Here is a 12098-nt window from a genome sequence, read left to right as displayed (position 1 = left end):
TAGAACTGTTACTCGGTGAAGCACGTCGTATATAGCTGCGAGCATTACAGCGTTCTTCTGGAGAGAATAAGAGCGGTGCATGCAGTGCTGACATGCGACGTTGTTTTTCCTCCCGGACGCATCGTTAGTCGATCTCCCGAGATCAGATTGAAACGCTGCGTGCTCAAGTATCTCAAACGTTGCTTGCGACATGACGTGAAGGATCGTCTTTGCGTTTTTAAGCGCGACGCATGCCTGCTGTGCGAGTCGGGCATGTTCGCGTGACACTCGAAACGAGCCGTATCAAAGATTGCCGTGGGCGGGCATGCACGCTTGCTTTTCGTCCATGTCGTTAGGAATCGTCGCGTCATCTGTGCGTCGGTGCAGCGGCGGATGTCGTAGCTTTGCAAATAGGGTGGCCCTCAGAGCGTGTGGCAGATCAGCCGTGCGTAAAAGTGAATGCGCTCGCGATCATTAGAGTTACTGGAGATAAGTTGAAAGACACTTCGTTAAGAAAAATGCGCGGAATCTCGACTCACTCTGTAGCGTTCAGAACGAGGGTAGCAAAAAGGTAGCAACGAAGACCATTACCACGTTTTTGCTACGTGTGTCTGTTGTACTTAATCGAAATGTAATAATATATTAAACGCAGTGGTTTGCGCAAAGAAGCGCCAACTATAGGCCAACAACCGCATGTTCTATACATGCGCTGCAAACCGCAGATGGGCGACAATAAGCCGCTCATTTTTTAGTGCTCCCTTAAAATATTATTCTTATAGACTCGTTGATAACGGGAACTCTAAGGAAGAATGCCTTAGTCTAAAGATATGAGAGAACAACGTGCTAATTTTACCGAAAGAGAAATAATATAATAATAATATCTGGGGTTTAACGTCCCAAAACCACGATTTGATTATGAGAGACGCTACCGAAAGAGAAAGGATAACTTGTAATGCATAAGAAGATCGTATTTAAAATGAAGGAGGTAGCCACACCTGCCTACTGTTGTGGTTATTCAGAGCCTATATAGCGTTTTGGAGCTTGCGTCGAGGTCGCGTTTTGATTAGAACCACGGCGGTCGGACTAAATACGGGCAGGTCGCAAATACACCTGCGTATTCATATTTCAGTGCAGGTTAAAAAGCCCCGCGCAAGAGTGCCTTCCTTGCCACAAACGTATACGCTACTTTCCAAATGCATACTTATTACTACTAATTTAGGATATTCGTTTACTCCGTGAATCTCCGTAGTTCGGGCAGGGTGTCTGTGATAACAAGGCGGCACGGAGAGGCCGAATAAACAAAAGATCAGGATCAACACATGTGCGTATAACTTACATTGGGTCTCTTTAATTTGAGCAAGCGTAAGGAAACCATTCAGGCTCCGGTTATTCCTTTTTCGTCGAACACGTTTATTGCGACATGCAGCTGCAGGTCTCACAGCGGATACGCCCGACTTACAAAAGACTTATTGAAATTGTGTCGTATTTCTACTGACTTCTTATTTTTTACTTGCCACCTACCTAACCTGACCAAGCAGCGGATGTTGCGTAATAAGCTGTCCTCGAAAACAATGATGTAACACACACAATCTTCTCAAGTCCATACTGTGGTAACAGCTTACCGATATCTACAAGACAGGCCCATTGACTTAGAGAAAAGTGAACTGTCTTTCACTCGAATCCTAACAAAACTATTTCGGCCAGAAAACGTGAGTCCATGTTTCCGACATGCTAATGTGCATGAAGTGCTTTCTCCGTTGTCAAACTATTCGCTACGTTAAAAATGGCGGTCGAGAGGCATTACCTGTATGGGTGGCCGCGGTACGCATAGTTGCACGGATCGAGATACACATTCTTCAGTGAATATTGCAGAGGTTTGCCTGGCTGCATGCTAATAAGTCAAGGTGGAAGAATCGAGGCTCACAACTGCAGTGATCGTACTGCTGAAGGTACCGGACTGTTGGTGTCGCTATTGAAGGCACTCGGATCTTAGCCAAAGTTAGATAATTTCATAATGACGTTAATTAGCTATTATGAGGGCTGCTCTCAACAATTTCTCTGTCAAATAAAAGCGGCTTGGTCGATATTGCTTTATTCTTTTCTGTGCATCATGACTCGCGTCCCGTTGGATATGAAACAATGCGCCGCCTTTAATTGCATGACGCGAATGAATGTTTTTATACTAATGCAACCGTATGCTTTAGCGGCAGTTTAGGTCTTCTTACTGCCCCTTCTGTAGTTTCTGGAGGATAAGCTTTTTGGTGACGCTATGCAAACGTCTCGGGAGGAGAAAGATGACACGAACAAATGTATGCAGATATATGGCCACTATAAAATGGCTTCTCGAACGTTTTTCAGGATCGTCGTAAATATAATTCATCCGTTGTGCTCAGACGATCACAAAGGCCCTCAAACAAGGAACCACGCTGTTGCACAAACATGATCAGTGGCCGCGGGGACTGCCGCGATTAGATATGAAGTCTGTATACATTCGGCGTTAAAGCTGTAATACACGGATTTAAGATAAGACAGCATGCAGGAAGGTGGATGCTTGAAATATCGAACAGTGGTAGAACGCAGAGTGCCGCTCTCCCTTCATTGATGCGCTGGCTGAAATGGAAGCTCGCTGCAGCGGCATTCCTTGTTATACCGCTGTTTCATTTCAGGAATGTGCGGGTGCACTTAAAATTTTGCGTGATATCATTATATCAATCTTTGTAGCTAAATCTATGGTAAAATTTATTCGCAGCCATATCAGGTATAACCCTGGCAAATTGTCAGTATCGAATACTGTAAGAGTCCTTACGCATGAGCCATCAAAAAGCCTGCCGGCGGTGTTCATTTGTAACGGTTCAGGTCCACTGTATACATGTGTATTCGTAACTATATCTCGGTTTTCAAAACTAACGCAGTTGGTTCGATTTCTTGTCAAATAGACGTCGCATCCTAGTGCTTGGGCGGACGATCTGCGAGGGATGCCATGCTTTCTTGACCCCGTTCTAGTTGTTCGCAACAAGGAAGGTGATGCATGCCGAACAAGGGTACTCGAGAGAGCTTCCAGGGTTTTTAAACCTTTACTGTAGGTCTTTCTGAACTTTCAGAGGCGTTTCCCGGCTGACTGTTGTGTCAAGGTCGCGAAAGCTGACCGCAGCGTTCCAGAGATTAAGCATGAGCAGACCTCTAAGTAAGATGACGTTCCCCTCGGGTGCCTGCAAGGGGGCGCATGCACGGTTCTACCCGGTCGTTCGTTCCCACGGAACAGGTGACACGGACGTGATGCCAGTTCATGGAAGATGCCTGGTATCGACGACTGTGGAACCCGTAGACGCCACACATCCTCCACGGCCTGACCCGTCCATCAGTAAGGGTGTCCCGCGTCATCTCGGTCGTCGCCTCTCAGATGGTTGAGCCGCCCTTCTTGTGCCTTACTGCGCGTCACCACGGCTTCGCTCTGGGCCTTTGCAACGCGCTGAGGCCGGGTGTATGTGGAGGTGCAGTGGTCTTTTGAACTGTGCATGGTCAAAACAGTCTTCACGCAGTAGTTATTCGGTTTGCAGCTTCTTTTTCTGTGTTTATTTTTATTTATTCGGACGGTGACAATGACCTGTGTACACGCAGAACCATAAAACTTGAGGACTGTTAAGCAAGACCAACGTAACCTGAAGGACCTTCAGATGCTCAAGTATTAAGACAGACAGCCACTGTTGATCCTAACCCACCAAACGTTCCTACTTCGTATTTAAATTCTCTTGTGCCTTCATGAAAGCTATAGACAGCGTAGACAAGAGTCTAATGGATACCTTTGTCATAGAAATATACCTTGTATATTATAGGCGCTTACTGCATTGATGGACTCTTACATTCATTTATGTGCATTAGACAAAGCAGCCTTGTTTTTCAACTTGCATGACAATGCTGTCCTTATGACGACAGATTGCTCTCTTTAACGAAACTTTGGATTCTTCTTATAACTTTTTGCGTTTCCAGGTGTCGAGATACTCTAGACAGAGGCCCGAGCACAGGGAAGCAAATACGACATTCAGGCCACTTATTGTTGCTTCACGCTCATTTGAGTGACTACTTGTATTTTATGTTCACGGTAAACCTCGGAAAGGGCTGTCGTACAGTGCCGCGGCCTCAGTGTGACATCATTACACCGTCATCATCATCATCATCACAATCTAATATTTGATCATGCACCACAGTTTTAACGTTATCACGAGTAGTCACTATACTTACAATGTTCAACTTTGCAATTATGACCCAATACACAGGAACTACCGTAATGCTTGACATGGACCACCTTTGCTCTCCCTCCTGTAGATGACCAGTTACGAAGAAGCCTTCGTGTCATAACAGTTGCCCCACTAGTCAAAGTAACTCAAGGTTGTATACGTGCTAAAGAAAATATCGGCATATTAGCGGCTACATACGCACGTTTTGTAAAACGCGCGAAGCACCATAGCCCCCCCCCCCCCCAATACCCGCACCCACCACAACCATATGAAGCTCCATACAGAAAGAGCCTGTTCAGTCTCTTTCTATATGCCGCCCGGATGTGGTGACAAACCACTTCAACCGAATATTAAGATCTCTATTGAGAGGACGAAGCATGAGTGAAAGATGTCTGCAGTGACGACGAGTGCTCTAAGTAAGCATTCATTTACAATCCTATATGCAGTGTTTGTCTCCTTGGTTTGGCTGTTGACCCATGCCAAAAGAAAGCAACGGTTACGTCATTATCAAGAAAAAGAGTTCTGCAGAAATCTGACGACACTAAGCATACCTTGAACTTACCATGGCAGGGTGAGTAGGTGAATGCTGCATTTGCAGTCAATGTTTTTCCAAGTTGCTAGCCTATTTTCAGATTCTCAAACTTTAGCACACTGCTACATAGGTACAAGCATAACTAAGCTCAAGAAACAGGCAGTACGGTCAATTGCTGTAGCCATGAAGATCACTTACACTGTTATAAAATTATGTAGTATAGTTGCCTCACGCGTTCGCTACGGTTCGGCATTCGCAACATCTAGGTGGCACAACCCAGATAAAGACTGCAGCTGATACTGCCCCTGCAGTCATTGTAATTATACTCACCAGCAACGCAAAATAACGTGATTTAAAAATCACATCTCACGAATGCATATTCGTTTTGTCGCATTTTACCACTGTTACAAGTATGCGCCGAAGTGTCCATCGACAGGTTTTAATAACTCGAAAGAAGAGAGTCAACGTGCTACGGAACAGAGCTTGAAGCTGTCAAAGACAAGTGATACATCGAAGAAAGAGTCACAAATAGTGTCACTCACCTGGACAGCGAGAAAGCTCCCGTCTGGAACCGCCGGCCGCTTTCTGAGGCGCGTTCGAGCGGCGTTCGTGCACGGCTGGCCTCGCTCCGAGCAAGCGCTCGCGGAGGGAATTTCGGGAAGACAAGAGGAAGGGAGAAGCACCGAGCCTTCTCGCTCTTTGTCCTCAGTTTCCTCAAGACGCCATGCACTCCCTACACGGCTGTCCCCTCCCTGCCTTCACCCCTCCCGTGCTTCCAACCTTCTCAAATGTCCCACTTTCCTACATCCCTCTGCCTTCTGTTCCTCTGCTTGTCGTCTGCAATTTCGTCCCTAGAAAAAAAAACGGGGGAAAGGTCCTGCCGGAGAAAGGGGAATGGCGGGAGAAGTGCGCACGTCACGAGTCGTCCCCAATGGGGAGAGCCAATAGCGAGCTGCCCGGGCGCAGGTGAGGGAGAGACGCGTCCCGATTGGTCCGCCGGGGGCGCTCACCTGCTCCTATCCCCGCCAGTGGGGAGCCCGACCGCGCCCTTTCTCGCGCGCAGCCTCGTCTTGTTCCCCCCTTCCCAATTCTGTTGCGCGTTTTTCTCCCTCCTGAGCGCGGGCGTACGCGCGCTTTTGCGGCGGCCTTCTTCTCTAGCGCGCGCGCGAAAATTTTGGCGCCATCGGAGGAGGCGGGGTTGCAACGCGCACGCGGTGGTGGTATGGGGGTTACGTCCAAGAAAGAAAGAATAGCTGCTCAAAGAAGGCAACGTGAGGCAAATCAAGGAGGATGGAGGCAAAACGGCGGAGGGCAGACACCGCCGACAAAACGCCAGCGGGCCTCGCTCGGTCGGGGATGAGGCAAAGATCAAACGAAAGGCGCTTGCAACAGTAAGCGAAAAGAGACGAGATACGCCGGAGAAAGAAGCGCCAAAGAAGAGACAAAAATCCGACTGTCATGGCCGCCCGTCGATGGAGGAATGCAGCGGCTCTCACAATGGCGGCCGCCGCGCGTATGCGAGCGGCCGAAATCGACAAGAACATTATTTCCCCCGAAGAACAGTGAAATTGAGACTGGTTCTGCAGATTTCCGCTTCAGCGGCAAACTATTGTGTGAACCTTCGCACTTAAAACTTTTGCTTAACGCGTCTCTTTCTGGGCCCCATTTTTCCGAGACGCTAGTTGAGTTGGGACTGCAGGACCCGCCATTCTTTTTCTAGAAGCGTTTGTCTTGTCAAGCGGCTGTTGCCGTTTTGTATGGTCAATTTTTTTTTTTTTTTGCTACTTCCAGACGGACTTTTCTTCTTAAACTTGGCTCTTACTTCAACTGCAGTAAGAAAAAGAAGGCCACCGCTATACAGCTGTCACCTTCTTGGGTGATAATAGCGGGGTTATAAAGGAGAACGGCTTCGGTTTTCAAACCGTCCAAGATTGCCAAACGACTGGTACAGCCGTGAAAGGTAAGAGAAGTAATGGCGAGTCTGTCGCGAAACAAGGTGCCCTCGCAGAGTGAGTCACTTTGTTTTAGCCCAATTAATTTGTGGTGGCCTTACGGTCGCACCTCAGTTCACAAACGCCAGCGAGGCACTCTCCGGTATCCTTCAGCATCGCTGAAATAATATTGCGACGTCTGCAGAAGAGGAAATGATGTTAGGAGGTTACGCCAGGCCCGTAGCCAAGAGGGGGGGGGGGCATCGAAATTTTGATGACACATGGTGTTTTGTCGAAAATAAATTATGAAAATAGGCGTTTTTCTGAAATAGTCAAGGCTTTCAGCAAATGCCCCCCCCCCCCCCCCCCCGAAAAAATTCTTGGCTACGGGCCTGGGTTACGCTAACGAGCTGGCTCACGTTCACCCCATCGAGGTAAATTACTGGTGCATTGACTAGTCATCCTGTAGCCTATGCGTATGCGTAACAAGTAATGCGCTCACGAGTTCGCGCATCGCACGCTTGCGCGAGGAAGCTTTGAATGAACCCCCCAATGTCCAGCGGCTGCGGAGCTAAAGTCGTACAGCTTCGCCAAACGAAGGCCCCAGAGCCCTGAGATGCACACCATATATATATAGTCAATATGAATAATATAAAAACCACGCGCAGCAATAAGAAGCATTTACCTCAGAGTTAACCATGCATTTTACGCTGGGAAATAATAAGAGCACAGCAATTTAGACCGTTTGAAGATTGATAATATACGAGAGCAAGATGAGAAGCAAGACTTCATTGTACATTTGAAAAAGCTTCTTAAGTTTTCTGTCGTTGGATAGGGCATTTACGAAAGAAAAACAATCAAGAAAAGTTCGAGATTAAATCAAGAAAAACGAATGTGCCCAGGTCCACGCTGATGTGGAAGGCGGCGGCAGAATAGTCTAATTATTTGCACCTGGTGTGACGACAGACGCCGCAGGTAGAGTGAAGGGCTCCGGATTAATTGTGCCCAAATGCTGTTTCTTAACCCGCATCCAAATATAAACGAACAGTCTTTTTAGCCTTCTGCCCACGTGCACATAAATACGGGTGCGGCGGCCATGAATCGAACCCGTGACTTTAATACTCAGCTGTGCAAACACGCCGGATTTGCTCATCTATATAAAAAGTGATGCGTAAAAGTACAGGAATCAGGCAGGCTATAAACATTTATTTCTGTAAAGGCTGTTTAGGGCGACTGCTGTTTTTTGTGTGATTTGTGTCAATACTGAGCGCATTTTTCAGATATCTAGAAAGTCGGCTACTCAGTTTGATTTATTTATTTATTTATTTGTTAATTTATTCATAAATAATTACACTTTATAGTAGGGGTGTGCGAATATTCGAGTTCCGAATCGAATAGTTCCTAATCGAATAATTCGATTCGACTTTCGAATTGCTAGTATTTGAAGTTTCGAATAATTCGACGGGACAAATATCTAAAACGCGACAAAGGCCAATGGTGCAACTTGGTTATGGTGGGGTGGCTAAAAGTAACGCTAACGTCGCCGTTCGTTAAACTTTCACTGACATCCTGGTTCAAAAGCGAGCGCATGTTGATCTTAAAGGAGATTATATTAATTCTTGACGTAGAAAAACACACGAGAAAACTGCGAAGTCCTTCACAACTTCGCTCCCGAAACGAAGGCACGGACTTCTTGCGTAGTTCGGTCGCATATGCCGCAAGCGCCGTAAAATGACCTGACTTTGGCCTGCGAAACCCTCGGTGATTGGATCTGCATCTAAAAATTTGGGCAGTCGCCACTGCCGAACCGCACCACTAGTTCAGAACTCCCATCGTTCCGGCGCGCAGTTAAAACACTGCTGTGAACGGACGTCCGAAGACTTTTGGTCCCGGAGCACCCATGACGATGAAGCACAACGTTACCGTTGTCAGATGAGCCTTATTGCTCGACCATGGGGAAAGAAAACTAGCTACCGTACCCCCCTCTGTTAGGAGGTGAGCAGGGCCGCTGCTGACTGGAATGGCGGCTGTTGTATCAACATGCTTGCGCGCCCATAAAAGCTGAAACAAAAGCCACTCCCGAAGAAGTGCGTAATGAAGCTGTAGCGCCCCTGATTTTTCCTTTGTCTTGCCGTAACTGGCGGTGCACATTTCCTATAGATATACTATTCGATTCGATATTTTTGGCCACTATTCGGCACTATTCGATTCGAGATTAAATTTCACTATTCGCACACCCTTAATTTATAGATATACATGGTTCAAAGTTGCATTTGATTACGATTACTAAATGTATAGTGCCTCAGGAAAGCAACAGAATCATAATTGCAATGTAATACAATGCCAGTGTAGTACCTCGTGACTTAACCAGCTTTCAATGACGTCGCAGATTATGTTAGAGGGCTCCCGGTGGCTGTAGGTATGTTTTATTGTTATTTTTTTTTTCACTGTAATGGAAGGAGTACAATTTATTCAACAGCCTGTGAACACAAACTAACCTTTGCTTATATCCTTTGCAAAGGACATTATATTTTCTGTTTAACAAAGAACACGTGTGAAGCCCAATGAAGTGACACTGACGTTTTCTTGTCATTGAACTAAAGATAAAGTCGTGACAACAAGTCCTTTCAATATATTTGTAATGAAAGGACAAATATATTCATATAATAAGTGCCACAGGTTCGAAAAATCTAGAGCCAATTTCGCTAAGGGGAGCGGATCAAGCCTTCCCCAGGATCCTATATACAAATTAAAACAGAAAGAAACAAAAGATGAACACAAGACGCGATTATTTTGTTCTAATACCTGTGTCTTCTGTAGCGTCAGTGCAGAGCCAAACTGCCGCATCGGGGGTGCTTTATAGCAATGCAGTTTTATCGGCGCGAAATACAAAATAAAAGATGCATATACATGTTTTTCGTTGTCTCATTCTTTTATATATAGGTTTCTTATGCCTTTCTTTTCTTGAAACAAAATTGTTTCCAACAGAAGAAGTGCGCATACAACCTCGAATCAATCATTTATACGAGCTCAGCCTGAATTAGTGTCCCTTATCTTTTTGTTTATTGGCCCACCTACATCATAAATCAAAAGCCGAACACACCCCTTTGGCAGGCGTTCTTAACTCGAACCTGCAAGGCTTTACGGAAATGACCTGAACTACAAATGGATCGTGGGATGAGCCTGAAAACTAGGGTAATGCGATTATTTTCACATTCGCGCATGCGCACGAGTTGAAGTTACAGGAACTCTGAGAGAGAAAAAAAAAAATTCCCGATGCATGCAGCGCTACCATTACCGTTTTCCTAGAAAAAAAAAATATCGAACGTGACGGAGCCGTCAGTTACGCCCTACATTTAGCAAGTGCCTCCATAATCCATTAACGTTTTGCGAATACTATACACGTAAGTAAAATTTTCTTGCTCAAAAGAGAGAGACGAGGCCAAGGAAAGGCAGCTACGCTACACCGAGGTACCCTACACCATTTGTTACCCTACACCGAGGAAGAGGGAATGTGGATAAAAAAGAAGGAAAAGAGAGAAAACGAAGAGTGGTACTTCATCCGAGAGTGCATACTGACACCACAGTTTCTCACTGAGGTCCGCAGATCTCGATTACTGAGCTTGGCGTGGCGGGGAGCATTGCACCGAAAAAGCGTGCGAGGTCTGCGAAAACGTATGTGAACGTTTCGCGGTGGACGCTGCACGTTGAACAGTTCGTCAAGCAGTGCACCATGTTCTGGAATCCATCAGTGGACAAGAGTCCAACTAAAACTGACTGATAGGCTCTTATACGTGAAAGAAATGATGTCACTAGCGAGGTGAAGCAGGCATAAAGGAAGTGGACTCCGAACAGCACGCAAATAACGGTGTTTGATATGCGTAAATTAATTCCTACCCCTTAATATGTTAATTTATCGGTCAGCCAGACTAACGGAGGAACGTTGTAATTTTTGTATAAATTACCCGTCATATACCGAGCAAAGCGATGTCTCGGTGAAATTGAATTTTAGCGGTACAAGTTTCATACCACTGTCAATCATTCCGAGAACAGAATTTACTTAGTGGGCCATAGGAGCACAGGGCAGTCAGTACTAGGGGCAAAGTTTTACCACACGACAAGTGCCGAAGAGGGGGTATCGATCTAGGGTTCGTTTCTTTTGTTAGACACCACCTACTGAAACCAACAGCAGTGGCGTACCAACTCGTTCGCGAGTGGGGGGGCTGGCGTCGCTCACTATGTACCGTGTATATATATATATATATATATATATATATATATATATATATATATATATATATATATATATATATATATATGATTTGAGGCGATTTTTTATATTCATAGAGCTGATCACATGACCTGCTTTGCAAAACTGTTTGTTTAAAATCAAGGAAGAATCTGCACAAACAGATTGTGCAGGCTGGGCCGCCCTATACCGCGACAACACGGCAGTGTTTAGTAACATTTTGGAAATATTATCGTGCAGTTTAAAAAGTACACCCAAATTTAACCTGATCATCTGAGCATTCCATCAGCAAACTTCCCAGTCTTAGTTTAGCGTTGTAGATACGATGAGTATGAAGAACCTGCTATGGACTCTAGCACCTTAAGTTCTCACTTATTAAGCATAACATGTGGCTGACAAAGCAAGGTACTTCGCAGAAGTCTTCAGGATAAGCGGAGTGCCAATTTCTTTACTGTTAGAGCCCTATAATATAACGTATTTCTTAAGAAGAAGACTAAGTTCAGACGATTAATACCTCGGCAAACCACATCGAGTTGGTTCTGTATAATTTTAGCATTATAAATGGCTACGAACTTATATACTAGGTGTCGTTCCTTGCCTTCCTACTTTTCCCAGCTTGGGGGGGGGGGGGGGGACGGAAAAGCGCTGAAGTGGCTCTTTACTCCTCACCTCCGATTCCTAAAATAGCCTATGCAAACTGTGTAAACTCAAACTTTCTTTCAAAAAAATTTGGGCGATTATAACGTTAAGGATGTTCACCACCTTCAGAAACGCATTTTTTAAAATGATTTTTTATGCAACATTTTCAAGCTCCTTGTCTATTCAATAATATTTAGCAAAAAAAATTATGTAGTTATCTTGAGCCGTTCGAAAGTTACGACCATTTTTCCAACCCCTCTTAGACGCATTCGAAACTGAAACCTTCAGTTTCTGATTCAACAGCACCTGCCATGTTGTCACAAATGTTTTCCTTATACATATTACGTAATGCTATGTTGTCTAAGTACATTCTAAAGCTTGTGGGGCATGATGTTTAAGATTCATCTGAAAATTTCCACTACACGGCTTCGGTCCTCTGTTGTTTAAGTTGCGCGCGTTTTCGCTCGGCTGTCAGTGCTTTTTCGTACACCTCTTCGAGCTCTTAGTTCTGGTCTTTCATGGAATAAGTTATT

At 45.3% G+C, this 12098-nt stretch overlaps 1 protein-coding gene across 1 annotated transcript in view; it reads right to left on the bottom strand.

Moving 5' to 3' along the window:
- The window catches only part of LOC119396500 (vesicular acetylcholine transporter), a 42004-nt gene extending 36654 nt beyond the window's left edge, over positions 1-5350 (bottom strand). Inside the window, exon 1 of the mRNA XM_037663753.2 lies at positions 5289-5350. The gene's annotated coding sequence lies outside the window, so the exon portion shown is untranslated. The remainder of the gene's footprint in view (positions 1-5288) is intronic.
- Between the last annotated feature and the right edge of the window lie 6748 nt (positions 5351-12098).

This window comes from Rhipicephalus sanguineus, chromosome 1 (genome assembly GCF_013339695.2).
Source record: "Rhipicephalus sanguineus isolate Rsan-2018 chromosome 1, BIME_Rsan_1.4, whole genome shotgun sequence".
Classification (NCBI taxonomy): Eukaryota; Metazoa; Arthropoda; class Arachnida; order Ixodida; family Ixodidae; genus Rhipicephalus; species Rhipicephalus sanguineus.
The sequence above is the reverse complement of the archived record's forward strand: the minus strand, read 5'-3'. Positions and strand labels throughout refer to the sequence as shown.